The sequence below is a fragment of the Capsicum annuum genome, chromosome 4, assembly GCF_002878395.1.
Source record: "Capsicum annuum cultivar UCD-10X-F1 chromosome 4, UCD10Xv1.1, whole genome shotgun sequence".
NCBI classification, from domain to species: domain Eukaryota; kingdom Viridiplantae; phylum Streptophyta; class Magnoliopsida; order Solanales; family Solanaceae; genus Capsicum; species Capsicum annuum.
The window spans coordinates 56,337,889-56,357,666 of NC_061114.1; positions in this window are offsets into that span (position 1 = coordinate 56,337,889).

The window sequence follows — 19,778 nt, forward strand, 5'->3', positions numbered from 1 at the left end:
CAAATGTGGACCGAGGAAATATTAAAAAGAGATGATTAGACATAATATGACACGTTTTCATCTTATCAAGGAAATGGACTTATTAGATAGGAGGGCGTGAAGGTCGTGAAGTAGAAGGTTTGTAAGTAATTGCACATTTTTCTAATATTAAGTTATACATGTAGTCTTTATTCTGGGGATAGTTCAAAGCATCATATTTGTCATAGTAATAGCCTATTCATTTAGTCTTTGATTTGTTATATCTAATATCTTTATTATTTATTATATTAGGGTGATCACACCTTGTGTTGATGATATGACTCTTTCTCTATAATTTTTGCATTATTTTACTATTAGTTATTATATTTTTCTTCATTATCAATATTTCTTTCAATTAATATTTTAATTATCTTTACTTGAATTGAGGGTGCTTCTAAAATCATCTATCTATTTTTAAGAGATAATGGTACCCACGCCGAATTTCATTTTACACACTGTTTGGATAGTGGCTTTTCATGGTATGGCGTGATATTGTTACTAGCAGAATCATGTTTGTTTTGATTGTTTCTTAAAACATATGGTATGGTATGGTTTAATTTCATGGTTTAGTAATCATAAAAACCCTCACTTTATGTAACAACTGACTTGACGGTATCCCATTTCCTTACTTTTTTTTCAATTATGCCCTTACTTAATATTATATAATATTATTTTACTTTTTATCCTATATTATTTAATTTCACCTCTTACCCCGACTCCCATCTCACCCCACCTGACCCTCACCACTCAATTTTTTTTTAATTTCTTTTTTAGAAAATTTTAAAATTTATCCTATCCCACCCCCTAACCTGACCCCACTACCCCAACCCTCTTTTTCAGAATTTATTGTTTAAAAAATTTTCAAAATTATTTCTTACTCCAACCTCACCCACCTTTCTCCTCCCCCACCACCTAGCAGTACCAATTTTTTATTTTGTAAAAAATTTTCAAAAAAAAAATTTGCTCCACCCACACTCCTTATCAGTCCCCCATCCCCCTAATTTTTTTAATCTGTTTTTTAAAAAAATCAAAACTTTTTTTCTTACCCACTCCATACCCCGCCCCCCTCTCCCACTTCCACTACCCCTACCCCCAAAATATTTTTTATTAAAATTAATAATTTTTTTCTTACTCCACTCCATTATCCTAGTTGTTCTCATTGTTTTGCGTTAAATATATACAAATGTTCTTAAAAAATATTTTTCTATTTATGTAACGAACACAAGAAAATAAGTAAGAAATAATTTGTTTCGTAATTTTTTTTTTTGGGATTTCATAGCGAGCTCATTCGTAGAATACACAAAATATGCATTCAAATTTTGTACTTGTCATTGATGGTCACGTCTAAGTTTAATCTCTCTTTTATTAATTTTGTTAGAGTTTCCATGAATTTTAACAACTTTATATATTTACATGGCATAATTTGTGACAAATTAGCAATAAGAAAAATATTTTATTAATAATTATTGATAAATTTAACCTTTATAATAATTACGGACATTTTAGTAAATTTACCAATTACGATACAATACCATACCATCAAATCAAACAATAAAACCAATTTTATGTAACCATCAATTCGGTGGTATCCCATGGTTTGCTTATTTTTTTCAATTATGCCCTTACATAATATTATATAATATCCTTCACCCTATATTATTTAACTCCACCCTACCCCGCGCCCTACCCCACCATCCCTGCCCCCGCTCTCCCCCTCCCTCACCAAACCCCTACCCTAACTTTTTAAAATTTATTTTAAAAAAAAAAATTAAAATGTTATGAAATATAAAACAAGAACAAGAATAAATATGAAGAGAAAAGAGATGTTTTTTTATTTCTATTGAGGGATGAGAGATCCTCATAAGGATTCTTGAGATTCTAATTACAATGAAGGAAATCCCCTTTATTTATAGGGGAAAACTAACCATAAGGTTTCTAACATTTTCATAAATAGGCATACACTATATATTCACTATATATGGTAATATATTTATAACACTCCCCGTTGAATGTCTAATTGATAGATAATGTGCCTCGTTAAAACCTTACTAGAAAAAATCTATTGCACGTTAATGTCACCATTCTTGTGTAGCCTCATTAAAAACCTTACAAGGAAAATCCAGTGGGACAAAACCTCATAAGGGAAAAAAATACAACGCGTATTAACTCCCCTAAATGAGAACATCCTAAAACCTTTGCATACCGATCTTGTGCACTATCTTCTTGAAAGTTGCAATTGAAGGAGACTTGGTGAATATCAGTCACATTGTCACTTGAATAAATCTATTGCACGTTAATATCACCATTCTTGTGTAGCTCATGTATGTAGAAAAGTTTTGATGAAGTGTGCTTCGTTCTATCTCCTTTTATGAATCCTCTCTTAAGTTGTGTTCTCAATTATGCATTAGCTTCATATAAAATCATGGGTACTTTGTCATATTTCAACCATATTTTTCTCAAATGAGATGTATCATGAACCTCAACCATACACATTCTCGGCTCGCTTTATTAATAGCTATTATCTCAGCATAGTTCGATGAAATGCTAGATAAACTGCTTTGTATATCTCCAAGATATAGTAGTATCCCCACATATGAATATATAGCGTGTTTGATATCGAGATTTATGTGGGTTAATTAAGTACCCAGCATTAGCATAGCCAAAAGATTGGGACTGCAAACTTTAGAATAAAATAAACTCATGTATTTTATCTATCCTATTTTAATGTCTCCTAGTACGAGCAGAAAAATACCTTGCCAACAAATTGAATGAAAAGGCTATATCAGGCCTTATAGTATTTACAAGATGAAACTTATTTATTTCTCATGAGGGATTCTTTTGGAGTCTATTACAATAAAGAAAAACTCCTTTATTTATAGGGAAAAACTAACTTTGGGGTTTCTAACTTTTTCATAAATAGACATTCACTATATATGGTAAAGTAGATTCACTATATATGGTAAAGTAGACATTCATTATATATGAAAATATATTTATAGCACTCCCCCTTGAATGTCTAATTAATAGATATTGTGCCTCGTTAAAACCTTACTAGAAAAAATTAGTGAAAAAAAAACCTAATGAAGGAAAGAGTACACATCTCTAACAATACGCATATCAGCTGCCTCATTAAAAACCTTACAAGAAAAACCCAGTGGGTCAAAACCTCGTAAGGGAAAAAGAGTACAGCGCGAATTAACTCCCCCTAATGAGAACATCTTTGAACCTTTGCATCCCGATCTTGTGCACCATTTTTTGAACGTTGCAATTGGAGGAGACTTGGTGAATAAATCAGCCACATTGTCACTTGAACGAATCTGTTGCACATTAATATCACCATTCGTTTGTAGCTTATGTAAGTGGAAAGGTTTTGATGAAGTGTGCTTCGTTCTATCTCCTTTTATGAATCCTCCCTTAAGTTGTGCTATCAATAATGCATTATCTTCATATAAAATCATCGGTACTTTGTCACATTTCAAACCATATTTTCTCAAATGAGATATATCATGGACCTCAACCACACACATTCCCAGCTCGCTTCATGAATAGCTATTATCTCAACATGGTTTGACGAAATGTTAGCTAGACTACTTTGTATATCTTCAAGATATGACAATATCCCCATAAGTGAACACATAGCATGTTTGAGATCGAGATTTATGCGAGTTAATTAAGTACTCAGCATCAGCATAGCCGACAAGATTAGGACTGCAAACTTTAGAATAAAATAAACTCATGTATTTTATCTATCCCATTTTGATGTGTCCTAATAGAAGAAGAAAAATACCTTGCTAACAAATAGAATGAAAAATCTATATCAGGCCTTATAGTATTTACAAGATACACTAGTGCACCACTTGCACTAAGATATGGTACTTCATAACCAGTCTAATTCAGTATATTCCTCAATTCAGCAAATAATTTATTGTTTTTGAAAACTCTTTAAGAGTTCCAATAATATTCAAACTACCAATTTATCCCTTATAAGGATAATAAACAAGTTTCTCATAAACTTTATATACTTCAAGTATTTTGAATCCTTTAGGGATTTTCATATAGATTTTTGTCAACTGACAATATTCAGCATTTCATATGCGACATCTTCAAGTGTCTGGACTGTAAATCAGGTAAGTTTTATGCTTATCAAGAAGCATCCTTTCACATCACTTGATAAATATTTCTATGTCAGCATGCTTAAATAAATATAGAATTTAGATCCTCGTAATCTTTTACAATATTGCGCCAATATTGTATTAAAGAAATTATCAATGATATATCATTTTGTATCGGTTCACAGTGTGACATAACATTTTGAGATCTCATCACTTCATTATTTTTAGGTACCTGAACCACTCATAAGGTTTCATGAAGTGTTATGTCGTAGGCTCTTCAAGAGCGCATTGCCTTCTTATTATGATTATTTGCTCCTTATCCTTTTCAAGGATTATTTTATTTGGAACCGATTGGTCTACCATGCTTCACGCATGCATAAACCTTATCCTTCGGGGACACAAAATAGGAGCACTTGCAGCTTAAATATGAGATGCTTTCAGCATTTAACTTGAATTATCTTTTGAATGAGGATCTGATGATAATTCCTAACATATTTCATAGCTTCTTATAATCTCCCCATTATGTTAGGAAAACTAACATACATCCTTCATTTTATTTGAGGATTCTATCTTTGTGCATCTTGGTATATTCATTAATCGTATGCCGCACATTAAAACTATTAGATGGAATAGTTGGTTCCTGACCTTGAACTAATTGAGAGGGAAGAAATAATCATAATTTATTGATCTAATGCATACAAGTGCTATTGTATGCAACATATCATATATCAGACCAACACATGAAGCTTTGTTCTCCTTACAATGATTTAGCTATTTATCAAAGGCATTCAATGCCAAACCATCATTATTAAGATTGTCTTGATTACACAATCTGAAAGTTATGCTCTTAACTCAATTTTATTGAGCAAGCAACTTTATGAATGTCAAACGCAGGTTGACAATGAATGTATATGTGATCATCTTATTGATGCATCTTTTCAACATATCACATGATAGGTGAACGGGTCGTTATTCACCTTTTATACTTTTCAGATTTTAAGAGATCAAATCCCAAAATTAGTTGGTCCAACCAACTTATCATGAGAACAAGCAACATTAAAAGTAATGAAGAATATTTTAATTCTTCAATATATGTTTAATACTCAGTATGCACATCTTTGAGATGTCGTAGTCGTTCATTTCAATTTATGAACTTTTATACTAGTAAACTCCAAGTTTACCATAATATGTGTCTTTTTGCTTTAGTAAATTTCAGATTACTATTACATGAATAAATTTTTGAATTTACTACTTTAAAAGTAGATTTCAAAACAACTCTTCTCGGTTATTCTGCCTCATTCGAAGGTGAGTTGTGATACCATCATAATCAAGTGCAAGTTTGCATTAATAAGGTTCTTATTTCCCAGGAATGGAATATAATTGTGCCTTAACCTTATCAAATTATGATAACTTATAGCCTTTTTCAAGATTGAGACATACATATGATGTAGAGAATTTTCTATCTTATGATCATAATATGCGTGTGAAAATATCATCACTTTTGATGATCATTATCGTACTGTCCCTCCACGCATATATTAGTGCATTCAATATTATGCACTGCTACCACATTCAATTCAGAGAATGGAGCATCTTCAATGGGACATGTCACATGACTTTTCACCAAAAACACATTATTTTTGCCTTAGCCATCATAATATCATCAATATGGTACATTGAGATTCAAACTCAAATACTCAATTTTTTATCCATATAAAGACGTCTTAGGCATAAATTGATGGAACTTAAATCCAACATCTTTATTATGGTGCATCGAAACTCTATCCTGTTGTCTTACCCTTTTTAATGATGAGATGAAACTTAAATTCATCATCTTACCCTCAATCAATATTAAGGGCCAAATATGCATCCAAAGACCAACTGTCTAATGCTGTGAATATAATTTAAATTGGCTTTTAAACATAATTTATTAAGCAAAAGACAAGGTGGATGAATGAGGGAATTTGTATTCTTCACAGAATTATTGTCGTGGAAACAAGAATTATAATAATTGATATATATTAAAACATGTTACCAAGAAAAAACAATGATTAAAATATTAATTCAATAGTAAGAAAACAAAGCTTAAGCTAGTTAACCGTGCATGAGCTATATAAAAAAAATTACTTTTCCTCTTGGTTTCTATGAACTCAGGGTAGCATCGTATAAAATTGGAAATTGGTTTGAGGCTAATAATCTCACCTTTTCTATGTACAAAAATATTTTCTTGAGATGGTAGAGTCTCGTTCTGATAACGTGTTATGAAATATAAAGCAAAAACAAAAATAAATAGAGAGAGAAGAGAGATGCTTCTTTATTTCTCTTGAGGGATAAGAGATCCTCATAAGGATTCTTGAGAGGTTAATTACACTGAAGTAAATCCCTTTATTTATAGGGGAAAACTAACCTTGAGGTTTCTAACTTTTCCATAAATAGACATACGCTATATATGGTAAAGTAGATATTCACTATATATGGTAAAGTAGGCATTCACTATATATGATAATATATTTATAACAAAAAACTTGTTCATACCCTCCGCTCACCAATTTCTTTTTTATTTTTAAAATTTATTTTTTAAACTTCCAAGAAAATTTTCTTACACCGCCCCACCCCTACCAACCCTCCCTTCCTTCCCCCCACCCCCCATACTAAAAAAAAGAAATAATCTTTTTAATTATTTTAAAAAAAAATTAGAACTTTTTTTCTACCCCCACCCCTATCCCAACCCCCTGCTCTACTACCCCACCCCCCAATTCTTACCTTGCCCCAATTCGTTTTCATTATTTTGTGTTAAATATATACAAATGCTTTTAGAAAATATTTTTCTACTTGTGTTACAAATACAAGAAAATAAATAAGAAACAATTTATTTTCCTATAAAATATTTATTTTGGGACTCCATACTGAACACACCTGTAGCACACACAAAAATTCATTCAAACTTTATACTTGTCATTGGTGTCACGTCTCAAAACACTAAAAAAAATAAAATTTGTTACTATAAAGAATAAATTCGTTTTTCTTTTTTTGAAATTGAAAAAAATAAATATAATTTAGTTATATTTATTTGATCTACTATTTTATTGACTTTATTAGAAGTTACATGAATTTAACAACTTAATATATTTACATGACATAATTTATGATAAATTAATAGAAAAAAATTATTTTATTAACAATTATTAGTAAATTTAACATTTATAATAAGTAAGAGCATTTTAGTAAACTCATAAGTTACAATACAACACTATACTATCAAACCAAGAAACAACGATGAAGACACATTCCATTCAAACATTATATTGTAATCTACTGTATACTGTAATGTATTCTTACTATATATAAGAGTGAGTGGGCGGCTGGAAGCAGACATTTGGCGTTCGACATGCCTGCTCCAGTTGTCTGCTTGCTCCGTGATTTTATTATATCATCCCTAATTAATTATTATATGAAATTTACTTATTAAAAAATTAATAATATTTAATAAAAAATATAATAAATATTTAATAATTAAAATAGACATTTACGACATGTCTATTTCAGCTGCTTCAACTGTAATTTTACATAATCACCTATAATTAATTATTATGAGTTATTTAAGTATTTAAAAATTAATAATCTTGATATTTCAAATTAATTTGACATCTTATATGAAACCCTTTTAAAAAAAAATTCACAAGTATTTTTATCGCAATTTTGTTATATATCTCTTTAATAGTTATTATGAGTCATCAAGACGTGTCAGCTTCGCTATTTCAATCGTGATATTTGGTTACTCTTGAAATTATATCAGTGTCGCTTAAATTAAAATAAAAAAATATTATAAATTACAATAATTAAAAATTTAAGTTACTTTTAAAGTCTAAATTCACTATCAATACCACAAAAGTTTGAACAAGAAAGGTATTACAAATTACAATAGCAAACAGATTAAAATGGTAAATTACAACATCGAAAAAGTATTATAGATTACTATAATTACCGATGTCATACTAATTACGATAAAAGGATATTGCTTCAAAAAAAATGTTGAAAGTCGTATAAATCATAATATAATTAACAACTTAAAATATCTAAAACTATATATAACAAATCTGATTGACTTTCTAAAATATTTCATTAGCGATATATAAATTGAGACAAAAAATAACATATAATATCCGAAAAGGGTAATTCTCAAATATAGACCCAAATAGGGTGACTTTCAAATTTTAGCCTCAAATAATAAGGCTTTGTTAAAATAGCCTTTACTTGTTAAGTCATATTCTTTTGGATAAAAATACCCTCCTGCAAAATATTCTCGATTTAAATCTCTTTCTTTCAAATTCCAGAATCAACCTCCAAAATATTGCTGTTAAATTGCTTTCTTCCAAATTTGAGAATCGACTTTCACACATTCGCAGAATCGACTTTAGCCATAAGGTTTCTTTAGGTATGAATTTCACCATCAAAATTCATTGTGGTAATTTTAGTTTATTGATGCATTGTGGTAATTTTAGCTCGTTATATAGTTAGCATATTGATTTGATTTTTAGGGAGGTGAACATAAGTTGAACTTGGCATATGTTGTTGTTGTAGTAATATATTTATCATTGAGGAATTCCATCGAACAGGTTGTGGGAAGTTTATTATTGTGGTTATAATTGTGTTTGCGTAGTTGTGGAGGGTTGGTCTTGGAGGGAAAGATCGTTAATATGGGAGATAACGTTGATTGCAACATATTTTGGAAAGACCAAATGTATAAGGTCAAGGTGGTACACGAAATTAGTTCCAAGTATTTCGAACTAGTGGTATAATTAGCAATAAAAGATGATGATGAATCGTGTCGAACATGTTGTGGGGAGTTTGTTATTGCGATTATAATTGTGTTTGAGTAGTTGCGAGGGTTTGGCCTTGGAGTAAAAGGCTGTGTTTCTATCTAGGACGAATCCAGCCTATGTTTTAAAGATTAAAGAAGCACTAACTTGTTGATTGTAAAAGAGAGCACCTTAGCTATTAGCTTGTATAACATAGAGCAACATGCAACAGGTTTAAACTCTCTAATGGTAGTAGGATTTGACACTTTAGGTAACAAGGTTACTATTATACAATTTTTCAGTGCTAAGAAAAATTCTTCATTATTGAACACGCATCATATTTATATTCATTGACCATTTGTTGTTGAACCATACTTACCTAGATATGTTGGAATAATCATCAATGTTTTTGGCAACTTTTTTTGTCTCAGTATCGCGTGTTTTTGTTGAGTGACACAACACAGGAGATCCCCTGAAGATGACACGGCTGCTTAGTTTTCCACACACCCCCCAGAATCCCTTATTAGAAAACTTTAGTCTTGGCATATTAGAATATCCATTATGTTTGCTATATTCACTCTCTTGACTGAGGGCATGAACCATTGGGTATTGAGGTGATTTGGCAGAATAATAAATGATATCGTTTGGGGTAGCCATGGTTATCTAGAAGATTTTACAAGCCAAAAGAAAATTTTTTGGCTGTATCCAATGAGGCAAAAAATATATTCAACAAAGTATTAACCAAGCACCTGAAAGGCAAAGCAAATACTAAAATAATAAGATTCTTAGTTTAAAAACTAAATAAAATTCTTATTACTCTTTTTCTTTCATAACTGCACTAAAATACATGGGGTTTGAATCACCTACCTTATACACAAAGCCCTGAATTTTTTATTGTAACATGGTCTCTTCAATATTGCTCCACTTCTCAATAATAATTAGTATATCATTCTCTTTCAAGGCCATACTATCAGAGTATTGAGTTGATAAACTATGTTGTATCACTTACAACTTATCTCTGAAGTAAACAACCCTCTCAGAATCACCCCTATAGTATGTGTTATTCAGTAGATTGAAGTGTGATTTTAGCATCTTCAGATTCTTCCACACATTTCAAGTTATGCCCATGGGCAAGAGTTGACACTTCCTTAGTCTGTAATAATTTAAAAAATGACCTATAACTCTCGTCCTAGAGGCAAGACTGAGACAGTTATGCCCCATGGGCAATAGTTGACTATGGCTTACTCTTTAATGATTTTACTTGTTGAAGATATATATTCTAAATTAAATTGTTACTAATCTTTTGTTGTTTCATTTTTTACAAGAGTTATGCTTGGAATGGATGGTAAAGAAATGAGTATTGAGCAATAAAATATGGGATAATCAATTGAAATTATTGATATAAATAACGAGTTACAGGTTATCGAACCAATATTAGAGACTGCAATAGATGAAGAAATGGGGCAGCCATCGAAGATTAAGAGGGTATGACAAAAAAGAAGAGGATTCTTGATGTCGAGACTACTCTCTTGAGACACAATGCCTCTTTGAATGAGGTAAATATCAAGTTGATCTTTATTGACAAACAAAATATAATGACGTCCATGTCAAACATTGCAATTACACACAACATCCAATTTAAGGTTATCAAATCAAGTACAATAAGATATCTACTGCGATGCTTAGACGACAACTGTGTGTGGCAGTTTTATGCCTCAAAGATTCTCGATTCTTTGCTCTTTCAGGTTACTATATATGAAAAGGCTCACAGTTGGTCGGTTGATTTTATAACGTCCAGCCACAGGAATACAATATCAAAGGTTATATGTGACTACATACTAGAGCTTGTGTGTGACTCTAGTAATGTAATCACACCAATCTTTGTGGTAGATGAAATGAGAAGTAAATACGGAATAATCATATCCTACAACAAAGGATGGTGAGCGATACAACATACCTATACGTGATAAGAGAAACCGCGGAAGAGAACTACAAAAGGTTGCCATCGTATCTTCATATGATGAAAGAAAATAACCCAGGCACATACACAAACATAAAGAGGGACGATGAGAACAGGTACAAATGCTATACTGTTGAAATTTAAAACTTTTTCTCAAGAGGCAAAATTTTATTCTTTAATTGCACGGATTAAATTATTAACATATATACAACTCTTGCCTCATGGGTAAAACAGTTTAGAAAATTATTGTACAAATGTTATATTGTTGAAATTAAAAACTTTTACCTAAAGGGCAAATGTTTATTCTTTAATTGCAGTGATTAGATTATTAACACATATACAACTCTTGCCTCATGGGCAAGACTTAATTTAGAAATTTGTTGAAATTGAAAACTTTGCCCAAGAGGCAAAAGTTTATTCTTTAATTTCACTTATTAGATTATTAACATATATGCAACTCTTGCCTCATGGGCAAGACAGTTTAGAAAATTATTGAAATTGAAAACTTTTACCTAAAGGGCAAATGTTTATTCTTTAATTGCAGTGATTAGATTATTAACACATATACAACTCTTGCCTCATGGGCAAGATTTAGTTTAGAAAATTGTTGAAATTGAAAACTTTTACCCAAGAGGCAAAAGTTTATTCTTTAATTGCACTGATTAGATTATTAACATATATACAACTCTTGCCTCATGGGCAAGACTTAGTTTAGAAACTTGTTGTACTCTAATTATAAATATCAAATGCAAATTATTACTAATATTCTTTTGCTCAACACAGGTTTCAATATGTATTTTTTGCTTATGGCACTTCAATCATTGGATGGACCAACTGTAGACCGATAATAATGGTAGATGTAATATTGTTGAACTCAAAATATTGTGGTGTCCCCATGATAGTAGTGTCAAAGGACGAAAATGATGACATATTTTCCTTGTCTTTTGGAATTGCAGACTTAGAAAATAATGAGTCTTATAACTGGTTCTTCAATCAGTTAACAAATGCAATTGGGGTATGTGAACAATTGTCTATTCTATCAAATCTTCACCCAGCCATTGCAAATGCAATTACAAATGTCTATCCAGAGTGTCAGCACAGGATATGCATCTATCACATGGAGAAGAATTTAAGAAAAAGATATTTCTCATATGTGATTCTATCACTCTTTTACAACGCAGCAACAACATACAAATAAATTAAATTTTATACTTTCATGAATGAGATAGAAAAAGTCGACAAAGTTGCTGTGAAGTACTTGAAAGAATAAGAACCAAAAAGATGGACTCATTCGTTTCATACCAATAGAAGGTATAATATACTTACAACAAACAACGTGGAGTCCATGAATGTGGTACTGAGAAAAGCAAGGCAACTGCCAATACTAGGACTGATCGATTACATTCAAAACAAGTTACAAATTTGGTTTTATGAAAGAAAAATAAAAGCACAAGGCAACTTTCATGACATCACACGTTGGGCGGAAATGGATGTGACTGACAAGATTCAAGTTGCCTTGAAATTGAAAGTAAGTAATTGAAATTGTATTTTGATGATACAGAAATATACTGTTACTATTTTTTAATTACAGATTCTATATAGCTGGTTTACTGTTATTTGTGATTTATTGCTAGTTTTTTAATTTCCTTGAGATTCATGCGCGAAATATGTGTTTTGTTGCTTCTGTTCCATTGTTTCTGGTCATAGTTGTATGATCGTTTATGATTTGATGTTGTATGCTTGATTGTAGCTATTTTTTGGTTGCCTCAAGATTCGTTCCCTATGTATGTTTGATTGCTCTGTATAGCTGATTTTGCTCATATACTAGATGTTTCACTATTATAGTTGATTCTACTCCCAGGTTAGATGCAATATCTATTTTATCTCAGTTTATTTATAGTTGATTCTCCTACTCATATGTTAGAAGCATTACTATTGAATTAGCTATTGTTCCTGAGCAAGTTCTGTCTTTTCCATATAATACAGAAAATTTGACTTTAAAAGCTCATTCCTTGGATGACAGATCTTTCTCCTGCGCTATCCCTGACCAAGCCAAGCATCAAAACTCTAACTATCCCCTACATTGACCCTTCTCTTTCATTTTGAAATAGAACCTTAATTATGACTCCTTATTATTGGTCACTTATTATTAGATTTTCGATTAGTTCAATATTAGATTGTGATTTGATGTTATATGCTTGATTGTAGTTATTTTTTGGTCGCCTCAAGATTCGCCCCCTATGGTTGATTACTCTGTATGACTGATTCTACTTATATACTAGATGTTTCACTATAAGTTGTCATTTATTTATCATTTTATTTACAGGTAGACCCCCATTGATGCAACAAGATTTGTTGTAAGAGAAGAAGGAGTTGAATATATTGTAGACTTGAAAAGTAGTACTTGTCAATGCTTGGTATTTCAAATAGATGAAATACCATGCACCCATGCAATTGCAGCGATAAATAGTAGGCATATGAACAAGTCTAGCTATTGTTCTCATTGGATCTCAAGACAGTCTTGGCTACAAATATACCAAGGAGAAATCCTACCAGTTAGAAGCACAAGATCATGGATTGTCCCAGATAGCATAAAGGATCTGATCACAAAACCAGATAAGGAGATTCTGCTTGGGAGAAGATAAACATCCAGATATCCTTGCAAAACAGAATCTTCAAGAAATAATTACAGATGTTCGATATGCAAAAATATCGGGCATAACAGATCAAATTGTCACTACACTCCTATCCTTCATCCATATGCAAGAAGATACAGAAAGAAAAATAAGAAAACATGATTAATTTTACTTTTTATCCTAGAAGTTGGATCAAAATAGCAGTTATAACAGGATTTTGTTATCCCCTATTTTAGTTAGTAACAAGTACTTTTGACTTTCAATCACGAATGTCTTCTTATTTATATGAAGTTTTAACTTGTGGTGAAGTATTTAACTCAATACCTTCTTATTGATTGTTTATAAAAATTACTTAGCATGTTAAATTTTTCTATATATTGATGTGTAAAAATATATCATATTAATAGGATTCGGGGAAGGACTACACCCCCAAGAGATGTGATGTAAATAATTCCCCGGGATACACTTTAAAATTTGCCTTGAATGCAGGATACAAAACAAGTTGTGCCCCATGGGCAAGAGTTGACACTAGCTTATTCTATAATGATTCGGCAGATAATCTACAACACTCCCCCTAGAGGCAAGACTTAAGCCCCAAAGAAACAAGTTATGCCCTATGGGCAAGAGTTGACACTAGCTTAGTGTGTAATAACTTGGCAGATGGTCTACAGCTCATGCCCTAGAGGCAAAAATTAATACAACAAACGAACAAGTTATGCCCCATGGCCAAATGTTGATACTAGATTAGTGTGTAAAGATTTGGTAAAAAATTTATAAGTCTTGCCCAAGAGGCAAGATTTTTAGACCCCAAAGGAACAAGTTATGCCCCATGGGCAAGAGTTAACACTAGCATAGTCTATAATGATTTGGCAGATGATCTATAACTATTGCCCTAGAGGCAAGACTTAGACATCAAAGGTGGTTCAACTCACAACTTTTCAAAGAACATTCTTCCTTTACCATACAAAATATGTTTATAGGAATATTACAATCTTACAACCATATGAGAATCAATCTTCTAGATCAAACACTAAAATACTATAATCCAAGAACAAAAGTAATAAATATTAAAACTTACAAAAAGAAAAATACGAGGGAGTATTCAATTGCGAGTAAAAAAAAGATGATACCAATCAAAAAATCCAAGCATCTAACTACATAAATAAAAGTGGAGAACCAACTACTGAGGAGGAGTAGATGACCCGTAGATTACAAGGTCTAAACTGTTTCTTATTTTATGCCATTTAATCGAGGACAAATATGATTGAAAAGTTCACCATGATCAAAATACTCATGTAGCAGTCGCACATAATTAATAATAAGACAGCCCCCATAGGAACAAGTTATACCTCATGGGCATGAATTGGCCCTGCCACATTATTTACTAATTTAGAAAATACTCAATAACTCTTGCCTCGGGGGCAAGAGTTGCCACAAGGAAAGGCAAAAAATATTCTTCGATAATAAATCATAAATATACAAAGATACAAACAAATGAATCAGTAGCGATTCTACATTGTATACTTTACGTTATCGCATAAAAAATAGCTGATTCAATTTGAAAAGATTTTTTAAACTTTACATAATTGCATAAAAATAGCTAAAACTCCTTCATGTGCAGTGATTTTCAATAACTACAAAACTAAACTACTACTCCTGGTGCTTTCTCTTCCTCTTTTCCTTTCTAAATAATCTACCAACTTTTTCTGTAGTGTTGTCTTTTATACCAACTTCTAGTTTTCTCTTTCCATAATCCCACAACAAAGCTCCATACCTCATGCGAACATAACCAATTTCAATCTATTTAGGAATATCTCTACTGTGAAGACATATTCAGCAAACACACAAATAAATGCTCCATAATCACTGTGATACAAAAGAAATATATTATGTGAATATATGGAAAACAACAAAAAAGAAGTGAAATGAACATTTAAAAAATGAATGCAATAAGATACCATTGAGTTTGTTATGGCAGTTCATCAACCATTTTTATCGGCAAAGTGTTACTTTCAGATTTGTCAATGCCCTTCTCAAGATATAAATTGATCTTTTTCAAAAAAATACGGTATCAATGTTTTGGTAAGGTAACATCACTTTTTGAACAACTTTATCACTGCGCCTGGTACAGTTGGAGTCGTATACATATATGCACCAATCAATAAAGTCAAAAACTCCCAAAATCCAGTGTCCAAGTTCAAATTTTTCTCGTGGAACATAAACTAGAAATAAAAAGTTTGTGAAAGCTTGAATAAAATTGAACATCAGCTTATAAACCCACAAGTTAAGTGTTCCGTCCAGATCAAGAGAAAAAGCCTTTGATATTGGAGTCATTGCATCTTTTGCAGTTTTTTCCATCGACTCAAGTGCTCCAGTAATTATTGTTGTTTCATCATGTGTCAAATCCCCTCCCTTTTCAGCCTGTCATAGCAATAAGAAGCAAACAAGCTGAGGCATATAGTAAAAGGAATATAATGAATTGAAAACGAGGTTCAACTAGCTATAGCACCTAATCTTAGTAAGATGAACTTGGTCGTGTAAGCGGATTGTGTTCATGCATATATACAAAAATATTGCATGTCCAGAGATATATTTACAGTTGCTTAGATTAGCATTAAAATTGGGAAATACTAAATAGATTAACTCATTACCATGGAAATCCACAAACGTTTTTAGCTCAGCTCTCTGCAGAAGGGCAGTGTATCCCTTACCTAACATCCAATCCAAGGCCTAGAAGAAAAACTAAGGATGAAGTTAAGATCCCTTTTCTTTATCAAGCCAACTATAAGATCCTTAACAACAGAAAGTAGCATTGAGAAATTCTCTCAAATTGCTGCATGAGGTTTTGGCCCTTTTTCCCAATTCTAAAGATGAATATCTGTGTATCTTAATAAAGAAACTGATGGATATTTTACATATCAAATTATTAGCATGAGAAGTTTCTCATTTATAGTAGTAACAAAAAATAAATAGAGATAGGAAAATGGAGTAACTATGATATTATTACTAATTTTCTCCTTCCGTTCGGATTTACTTGTCACTATTTTCCTAATTTGATTTTCATTTTTACTCATCATTTTGATAAATCAAGAAAAAATAAAATAGAAAATTCCATGTTTTACCCTTAGCATTAATTACTTATTCTCCAAATCATTTCCAATACCTATTACTAAACATCAATTAATAGCGGTAATATTGTAAAGTTACTATACCAATCATTATTTTCTTAATAGGTGTGTCACATCAAAATGTGACAAGTAAATCCAAACGGAGGGAGAACATAACCAAGGAACTTCTCCATTCAACTTTATGTTGCATTCTTTCCATTTCTTTCCAAGCTACAAAATAGGAACAAAGCATACAAATTAACCACCGTAGCGTATATGAGTACAAATCTATTTATGAGTTGTTGATGGGTTCATGTAGTTTTATTTCTTAAACTCTGTCATCTAACTCGGATTGCGAGTACAAGGTGGCAATTGAACACACAGTTGGTGAAACATCTCTCTCTTTCTCTCTCTCTCTCTGGTAACAAAACACAAAAACTTAACAACTCCATATGAGTAAATTATAGAATGTGATTGTTGTGCTTTATACCTTACTAATTGGATAAGCAATGAGGAAGAATAACCAGAGAAGAAGCTGAACAAGGGGTGCTACAGTGGCTCCAATTGTCAATCCATAATGAGTACAGATTACTTGAGGAATTATCTGCAAATGTAAAAGCGATGAACCTATTTAGAGGACTAGAGCCGAGCAAATTCCATAGCTAATAAGCTGAAAGGTTAAGTTGATGAATAGAATAGACCACCTCTCCGAACATGAGAATCAGTGTAACAGATACTAGTATTGCTGACCACGATGGTACAAGTTTGTCCAAGAATATAGGAAGAGACTACAATGAAAAAGGAGAAAAGTAATAAATAAGTCGGCAGGGGTAATAGAAGGATAACTATTGCCAAATAAGTATTAGTAGACAAACCTCTATTGCTAAGGAGTTGCCGATCAAGAGTGTGCAAAGCAAAAGATGTTGGTTTTTTACCACCGGAAGTATTTTAGCTGCAAAAGAAAGGAAGAATACTTTAAAAGACCGATCAAAGTAGACATAGGTACAACTCAAACTGTGCCACAACACTGCTTCTCTTTTAACTTATCCCACTATAAGCCCTATTCTAATATAGGTGGTTATTGACACAATTGTAGACTCATGATACGTAAAGTGGCTTAACTTTTCTAATTGTGCATTCCAGGTATGACAAGAATTATGTACCTTTTTCTCTTACTCTTTCAACTATTCAAATAACTTTGCTTGGGTACATAATCGATGCATCATTTCCTTACTGTAAGTTTAATTCCACTATTTACTTTGCAATAAACCACATCAAAGTTTTTCTAGATAGTTTATTCAGTTTCAAAGGAAAAATTCACTCTCTTTTACTTACTCGTGATTTATAGACACCTTGCCTAAGTCAATATTCAACATTTTCCAAAATTCCTTTGATATTTTGGGGTAGCCAATTCTATACATATATTTACCCAGCTAAACGATTTAAAAGAAAAAGTCTGACTAGAGCATAGAATAAGCAAGTGGAAATAGAACTCCAAGAATTGAACATATAGAAAAGTTTACAGCTTTACACCAAAGTTACAAAGTAGCAGCTAGATATTTAGCCAATCAATTACTGAAACATCCTTCAAAGGGGTGGAGGCCGGATTTTCATCATCTTCAGTATATACATAACAAAGAGAATTTTTGACCTTGTATAACATATACAATATGAATTTTTGACAAAGGGGGTCCAGCTGACCTCTTCTACCTGCACAAGGTAAGGGTATATACACTCAACCCTCCCCAGACCCCACTTGTGGCTTGTGCAATTACACTTGGTATGTTGTTGTTGGTCCGAATGACCCCTTTTCACCCCTTTAACTATACACTTCGCTCTACTAGTGAATAGAAAAATTACAACTTTACACCAAAGTTACAAAGGTAGCAGGTAGATATTAGCCAATCCAAACTACTGACCAGTATTAGTGGAAGTTGGATTTTCATCAAGGGTGTTCATCATCTACAATATACACATAAAATAGTTTTTGACCTTATAATATGACATATGAATTTGTGCCAATGCACAACCTCTACTTAACTCTACCCCTAGCTCTACTAATGAAGTAAATGACAAGAATAAAGGATAAGACATTAAACTTTCATGCAAAACAACCAAACAAACAATAAAAACCCAAACCAGCAAACTTTAGCACTTCCTAATAAACCCAAACAAAACTACTGATCACCATTAGCAGAAGTTGGATTTTCACCAAGACGTTCATCGTCTACAACATACACATAAAAATAATTTTTGGAAGCTTGTATCCCAAGAAACAGAATAAATATAACCATTACAAACAGCCAAACAAAAAATATTGTCAGCATGTTTGACCTACTAGAAGAAAGTAAGGAACAAAACAAAGGACAAGTCAAAAGCACATTACAAATATAAATTAGGATTAGCAAGTGATAATACCGTGTCATTCAAAGGTCGACCACAAGTTGCAAGTGAATAAAACCACTCCTTCGAATCCATATCTCCTTCGAATCCATATGAGCCAAACATTAAACATTCGGGCAACACATCTTTGAGAAATGAGAGATCTGTGGGTCGAAGCTTTCTTTCCTACATGTGCAATTGATGAATCCTAACTTGTTTCTTCCAAGTATGGCAATTCTCATCGATTCAATCTACACAATAGTTTTTAGATCTCGCTAATTGAATAAAAATCAACATAACTCCAGAGATATCTAATGCATTTAGATACAATTGATGATTATGACTCATTTTCTTAGGTAATTCATTATCTATCACCACTACCATTGTTACTCTTCTAGCTTTCTTAATTTTTCTCCTCGATTATCTTAACTTAGACCATATCAATAGTCAATAGCTCTTATACCATGATGTAAAAGAAGATCAAGAGAAACAGGGAAAATGAGGATAATCTCCAAGGTGAACTAAGTCGTGATTCAATGGTTGATGATCAATATCATGAGTCTATTTGATTAAAATCAGATGAAGACAAAGAGGAGCAAGAGAAAAAGTATTTGGGAAATGACAAAAAAAGATGAACAATGAGAATGAATATCTGACAAAATCTAGAAAAAAAAGAGAAATAAGAAAAACTCTAAATAAAGGTTAAAGATAAACAAATTAAAAAAATGAAGAAATAGATAATGGTTGAGAAAAAATAAAAAGAT